The sequence below is a fragment of the Giraffa tippelskirchi genome, chromosome 1, assembly GCF_054371585.1.
Source record: "Giraffa tippelskirchi isolate mGirTip1 chromosome 1, T2T-mGirTip1v1.2.pri, whole genome shotgun sequence".
NCBI lineage: Eukaryota > Metazoa > Chordata > Mammalia > Artiodactyla > Giraffidae > Giraffa > Giraffa tippelskirchi.
Window position 1 is genome coordinate 151,639,611 of NC_137275.1, and position 7,994 is coordinate 151,647,604.

The 7,994-nt window shown below is 35.8% G+C and overlaps 1 pseudogene; it reads right to left on the minus strand.

Moving 5' to 3' along the window:
* Positions 1–4,000: 4,000 nt before the first annotated feature.
* Positions 4,001–7,593, minus strand: LOC145539586 (lys-63-specific deubiquitinase BRCC36 pseudogene; annotated as a pseudogene).
* Positions 7,594–7,994: the final 401 nt, after the last annotated feature.

Sequence of the window (7,994 nt, forward strand, 5' to 3'; positions counted from 1 at the left end):
ATGAACTCAGCTAGAACACAGTAATCTTCATAAATTATTCTTAAAATTAAGACCTCTTTTGTTTCCAAAACCTCATGGTAAACACTGCAGATATACTAGAATTGCATACATAATTTAAACAAGTTTGCAAGCTTTTAGCCTTATAACATATACTGAGCACAGAGCAGAGATAGAAGAAATAGCAAATGTGTCACTATCCAGGACACATTTAAAATCTACTATGTAGTAGTTTAAAATCTACTATGGGTTCAGGAATGTGATATATGTCAAGGTCCATTAAAGACCCCATAAACCAGAAGAATTAGAGGATATAATAAAATCTATATTATGAAAAACATAAAATATTAAATGGGCCTCAAGGAAAATGTTGGATTCAGATTTTTAGAAAGATAGGCGAAGGATTTTGGAATGGGATTGTTAAATATTGGTGGGTTTCCCTAAATACCTTAATCATAAGAATTACTTGGGCCACATCTTAGGACATTTCAGCTGCTAAGACAATCACAGTCTGAGTAGCTTATAAAATAGAACTTTATACCTAGTACCACAATTCTAGAGGCCGGGGAATTCAAGATTGATGTGCTGGCATATTCAATGTCCAGTGAGATGCAGATCCTTTTTTAAAGAGGACTCTCTTTGTACTGAGTCCCCACAAGGAGGAGGGGAGCCCCCTTAGTTGTCTTATAAGGGCACTAATTCTCTGTGAGAACTCTACCCTCTTGATCTAATCAACTGCCAAAGACTTCACATCCAAATACGATCACATTGGGGATTAGGATTTGACATAAGAATTTTCGGGGGATACAGACATTCAGTCTACAGCAGAAAGACTGTTAAAGGGTAGTATACGTATCATACCTGATGAATTAAGAAAGTCATTGTATGGACAGAGTTGAGTGGAGATACAAATTTTTAACTAAAAGAAAATAAATCAAAACCCTTGATCTACTGTCCCATTTTCCATTTACTTTTATAGAAAAACTCTGAAACATATGTGTATTCTTTATGAACCTGATCCTGGTATTTCCTTTTATATTTTCTTGAACACATAAGAAAATCAGCCTTTTCCCCACTTAAATTAGGCTCTTATCAAGGTCAAAAATGTTTCTATTTGGTCAATTCTAATGTCAGTTTTCAGTCTTCATCAGTTAGTATCCAATGTCCTGGTTTCTCTGAGACTGAATGCTTCCCTGTATATGGGGAGTTAGTGATAAAGTCAGGAGTGTTCTGAGTAAAATGGGATGGTTCGTCACCTCCTCCTTTTGGAACCAGTCTCCTTACTTGACCTGAGGGACCACGCTTTCATGTTCCTTGTTCTGCTGCTACTTTCCTGCCTTCTACCTCTCTGACCTCATTTTCTTTCATCTTCCATCTCCATCACTCAGCTCATACCACACTGGCTTCCATGGTATCTCTGGACCATTGGACTAATGCTGTCAGGAGTATTTGTGCTTTTTCTTTACTTTGTCTCTAATGCTCTCATGTTGTGCCTAGAGATATCTGCTTGACCCTCTCTGTTACTTCATTTAGGTCTCTGCAGTAATGTCACCTTCACAAAGGTACCACTTATGACTGCCACATATATCACACATTGTCTCTATTGCTTTAGGCTTTTTTATCCTTCATGAAATTTATCACCATCTGATTATTTCATACTTGTATACTATGCATAAATATATTTAACATATTAATATGTATTTACTATGTAATAAATATAACACATACTTTCTCCAACTAATATTTTTTATTTGATTTAGACTACATATTTCATTTTCAATTAAGTTTATTTTTTTTAATTGAAGGATAATTGCTTTACAGTATTGTGTTGGTGTCTGCCAAACATCAACATGGATCAGCCATATGTATACCTATGTCCCTTCCCTCATGAACATACCTCCCACCTCCCTCCCCATCCCACTCGTCTATATTGTTACATTTTTAAACAGTAATAACTTAAATCAGATTTTTTTAAAAATTAATTTTGTTTATATTTTGTTGAAACATTTTCTACCTTTTTTTTAAGAAAAATTTTAACATTCTTTACCTTTACTTAATATCTAATTTTGGTATTTAATGCATTCTCTTAGTTTTTCAAAAATCCAGCTTTCATTCTTCTTCATATTGTTTTTGTTTTCCATTTTGCAAATCTCTATTACTATAAGTAACTCTACTACTTCCTTCCACTCACTTTCTTTAAGGTTATTTTGCTCTTTTTCCAACTTCTAGATTTAGAAGCCACCTTCTTACTTTTCAATTTTTAAATGTTTTTTCCTTATTTAATACTTACAACTTTTTATTTGGCAATAACCACAGATTAACAGGAAGTTGCAAAAATGGTACACGGCATCCCAGTTTTCCCCAGCAGTAAGATATTACACATAACTATAGTCCAACTTCAAAACCAACATATTGACAATGGTATCATACTACTAACTAGGCTATAAATCTTATTTGGTTTCACCAGGTTTTACCTGCATTCGTTTGTGGGTGTTTGTAGTTCTGTATAGTTTTAGCACATTTTAGACATTCACGTAATCAACACCACAATCAAGATATAGAACTGCTGCATCAGAACAAAGGAACTTCTTGTGTTACCCTTTATAATCACCTATATCTCATACCTGCTCCAGTCCCTATCCCTGGCAACCATTAATATATTCTTCACTTCTATAATTTTGTCATTTTAAAAATTGGAAATGTCATACAGTAGGAGACCTTTTAATACCAGCTTTATCTGTTCCTCATAATGTGCTTGAGGTTTATCCAAGTTGTGTGTCAAGAGCCTATTTCTTTACATTACAGGGTAGTTCCCATGGTGTGTGTGGTTGGTTTAACCACATGCTCATCTGCAGGACATCTAGGTTGTTCTGTTTGGGGTTATTACAAATGAAAATGCTAAGAACATCTGTGTAGAAGTTTTTGTGCCAAAATAGGTTTTCATTTCTTTGGGATACATGTCCAGGAAAACAATAGCTGAGGTAATAAAGTATGTGTGTGTTTATTAGAAGTTTCCAAACTTTTTTTTTTTTTCAGAGTGACTTACCATTTTACATTCCATTCAGCAAGGTATAAAAGATCCAGTTCATATGCTCGGCAGCATCTGGTATTTTCACTATTTTTTCAAAAAAATTTGGCCACACACTGAGGCATGTGGGATCTTAATTACCCAGCTAGGGATCAAACCCATGCCCCCGGCATTGAAAGGCAGAGTCTCAACCACTGAACTGCCAGGGAAGTCCCCATTTTCACTATTTTTTCTTTAGCTGTTCTGATAAGTACATAGTCAAAATTCCTGGTGGTTTTAATTTGCATCCCCCGATTACTAATAAGATTCAACATCTTTTCTTGTGCTCGCTTGCCATCCACATTTCCTCTTTAGTGCTATGTCTATTCATGTCTTCTGCTCATTTACTAATTGGATTGTTTATTTTTTACTCTTGACTTCATACAGTATATTCTATATTGGTCTAAATAAATGGTTTGCAAGTAATTTCTTCCAATAATTTCTTCCTCTTAAATTCTTTGCAGAGCAAAAGTTTTTAATTTTGATGAAGTCCAATATATCGACTTTTTCTTTTTAGGATTGTGCTTTTGGGGTGAAGGCCAAGAACTTGTTGCCTAACCCAGGTTTTTTTTTTTTTTTCCCCCAAGATTTGCTTTTCCTAAAAGTTTTACAGTTTTACATCTTACATCTAAGTTCATGATATATTTTCAATTAATTTTTGTATAAGGTATGCAGTTTAGGGCAACTTCATTTTCTTTGCAAATTGCACCAATTTCATTTGTTGAAAAGACTATCACACTTCCTCCGTTGAATTGCTTTTGTACCTTTATCAAAATCAGTTGGGCATATATACCATGCTGTCTTGATTCCTGTAGCTTCCTAGTAAGTCTTCAGTCAGGTAATGTGAGTCCTCTAAATGTCTCTTCTTCAAAACTGATTTAGCTTAATTAATTTTACACCTGGATATTTTCATCCTTCCCCATTTTGTCTCCTGCTTTATTTTAGAGAAGAAAGTTCTTGCATAAACTCTTTCTTTTCTTGTTGCAACTCCTGTAAATCCTTTTGGTTTCTCTCCAGTCTGTCTTCCAACCACTGTAGTAGAGGTCCGCTGACTGCTGACCTGCACAGATTCTTAGTAAGCACTGAGCCATTATGGATCTTGGTTACTGAGTCCAGATGTGGAAGGCTGTGGATCCTCCTATGTGCATCTTGCCCCTCTTGGTACAGGATCTTGGGCACCTCAACTGCTGACTCAAGGCACACTTTCCCAATGGTTCCATGGGGTACAATATGAATTGGGATTTCAGTTCTCTAATACTCTGAGCTCTTTTGGGCCTCTATGAATTGAAAGCAAGTATAGAGTACCTGTCCAATCTTTGTGTTTTTATCTTGTAGGAAACAGGAAAATACAAGCCCTACAAAGCCTTGCTCCATAATCTGGTACATGGCTTGTGTGCAAACATCAATGTGAGAAGGCCAAACAGTTATATGGGGACGGGAATGATACCAGCCGGTTAGTTCAGCCAACCTCTCTGCCTCAGTTAAAGCCGCAGACAGCTGCTCTGGAGAAATTTCCACTTGCCCCTTCACTTATCAGAACGCCACAAGACAATGACAGAATGAATGTGACCAGTTCTGACAATGTCAACGTTTTCAGCAACTGTGTGGACTTCAGTTCTAGTATATGTAAACTTGGGATCACTCCTTAAGTCATCATTCAATTCTCCTATGCACAGCCCCATCACCTCTTCTTTCTCTGTGCTCAGAATGTAGTTGAGACATAGCAGGAAAGCATCTGAACTCCAGATGAACCATTTGCACTGCGTGCAAGCGCCATCTTGGCTCCACCCCAGTCACCTCTGCCTGGCCAATCGGCTGCTCAGGGCACTAGGTTCTGTTGGGGCTGGGCCTGGGGTGCCCAATATTTAAAGTTTCCATTAGAATATCTACACCTATAAATCTTAATGTAATTCAAATTTTAGATATATTTTAATAGTCTCTCAAATTTAGATGTATTCTAATAATCCCATTCCTCATTCTTAAATATATTTGCTGAAAGTTGCTCAGTCCTGTCTGACTCTTTGTGACCCCATGGACTGTATAGTCCATGGAATTCTGCAGGCCAGAATACTGGAGTGGGTAGCTGTTCCCTTCTCCAGGGGATCTTCCCAACCCAGTGATTGAACCCAGGTCTCCAGCATTGCAGGTGGATTCTTTACCAACTGAGCTAATATATCTGGTATTTTTTATAATTGCTCATTTACCTAAAGATTGCATAATAGTTTGTGTTACAGAATATATATGAAGTATTTTTGATTCTATACTTGTTATTAATTCCTGAGTTTATTCCTTGATAGGCAAAAATTATGACTGCATGTTATCATCTCTTTAGTGTTTGTTGACAGCCACCTAGTGAGATAGACACTATAATTATTGCCACTTTTCAGATTGGAAAACTGAAGAGCATAACTGGTAAGAAACGCACAAATGATGAAACTGGTAATCAAACCCAGAAATTTTGTCTCTAGAGTCATCTCTTAGAGTCTGTTACTTTAATATAATTTTGATTCCTTCTTAGATTTTGGGGGGATTTTTTACTTGCTTGTTTTTCAGGTTTTACAGACCGTTTTATTATCTCCACTTCTCGTAGAGCTACTTTAGCTTTACCTTGGGTGTGACACCACCATTATTGATCCTCTCTTATGGGCTTCAAATTTATTACTGTAACAATTTTATGTTAATCTATAGCTAGATTTTTTGTACAGGGGAAACATCAATTGTTTTTCATACCCAGATTGTCAGCAAGAAGACATGATGTCCTGTTCTGGCACAGGAGTGGGGTATAGAGATTTTCTAATCTTTTAAATTAGAGGGGCAGCCCATTCTATACCTCAGCTTACTGAATTGTCACTGGAAGAAGAGTGAGGGAGAAGTGCAGGAAGAAATAGTATTTTATTTTATCTAAAAGCCAATGGCATAAAAAGTAAAATATTTATAATTTTTTAGAGAGTATAGACACAGTTATTTTAAAAAACATCTCTTTTATCTTTATAAAGTTTGGACTTACAAAAGAATTTATGTACAGTTAAATAGAGTTATTTGAAATAAATGGGCCCAATCTGCCTATCAGAATCAAGGTTCTATTTCCCAGAGAAGATAAACTTTGGGTATTTGATGAAATGATGATAGACACACAGCAGCATTTATTAAGATGCATCTCTGTGCAAGACAGGATGCTAGTGGAAGAAATCTGTCCTTTGTGACATGACTCATAATAAAAGCAGAGCTGCTATTTTATCTAAAATCTTTATTTCTAAATATAATATTGTACTTTAGCAGCATCCCCTTCCTTTTGAATCCTGCTTAACCCAGATTAGGGGGAGTTACAAAATACACTACTTATTTTCAAAGTCACACTTAGGTAGTGATAAGGAAACCATTTAGGCAACCAGTGAGGGGGAAAAACAATATAATCATAGGATGTATCCAAATTCTTTATTTGATAAACAGTTTCATTCCAACGTTCTAACATTCCTTCTGTGTCAAAAGGTATGAAAGACTGGAAATTACTTTTCCTAGCTTGTCTTCACGTAGGGTTTCAGTTTGAGTTAGCTGATGAGAAAAACTTGCTTGAGATGGAAAGTAGAATAAAAAAAAATATTAGCTATTATTTTTGGTGACCGCTTAAAGCAGGCATGCAATATACAGATGTGATAAATGTAACGTTTTGCCTGGGACTGTTCAAGCCTGTCAAGGAATCATATCTTTTGGTGCTTTTCAGAAGCTGCCATCTCCTGTGGTGCCTCCCTTAAGATTCCTGAACTTTCAAATTTCCTGAAACACAGATCCATCCTCTCTAGCCTTTGTTTTCCCTGTTCTTCTAATTGTCGTTTAAGATTCAGACTCTTACTTGAAGTACATACAGTGGTTCATGTGTAAATGAAAAATTTTAAGTGAAGCAGAAGAAATTATAAATAACATAATGTCAAAAATTCATTGTTGAATTAAAAGCAAGTTAGCACATAAGGAAACATATTGATGTGAAAAACAATCAAGGGAAAAAATGATCTTGGAGAGACACATGCAGAAGCTTCAGATAATGGAATTCCCTATCATAGATTTTACAATTATACCTAAAATGATAGTATGTAAAAAGAGGTAAAAGACACGGTTGAGAATACTGGCCTAAGAATTCACACATCTAGCAAGTTCCTGGGTATTGATGATACTACTGCTCTGGGTATCATTTTTTTAATAACTACTGCTTTAGAGGATACTGTCAGTGTATGGAACCGTTTTCTGTTATAGAGGATGCAATCACAACTTGGATATCAGTTTAATTCACCTCTGTGTGCACATTGTCCACTTTGTACTTCAATCCTAATAATCTATATGGTAGCCTCTTCAGATGACTTTATTTTGCCCAGATATGGAAAGGAGGAGAATTACTTGGTAACCTTTGTCCCCCTAGAGCAACCTGTATTCAGTGACAGACATATTTGTAAAAAAAAAAAGTAAAAACACAGCCTTTTCTTTGAGATAAGACAGCTTCTTCAGTGCAACGTACATGCCAGAGTTTCCTGTGTCATTATGTTGACATGTGGATTCCACTTGACATTATGTCCCTTGTTTTTTGTTTCCTGCTCATGATCTTCCATATTTCTCTTTGGCTAATTCCCTTAATACATCAGATGTACAAGTATATGAAAACTCCAGAAATGGTATCATCTGTAGACTCTTTCTATTACCTGCTTTTCACCTCTTAGCTATTATTATTCTTATCTCTTGTTATATCTGATAAATTTTTATTGAGTGCTAGACATTTTGGACGAAACAAAAACAATGTACTGTTTATTAATGTGTCCATTCATTGTATGCAGCTACTGAAGTTAAAATTTAAAATAATTAAGATGAAATAGAATTAAAAATTGTGTTCCTAAGTCATAGTAGCCACCTTTCAAGTGTTCAGTAATCACATGTGGTTACTGGA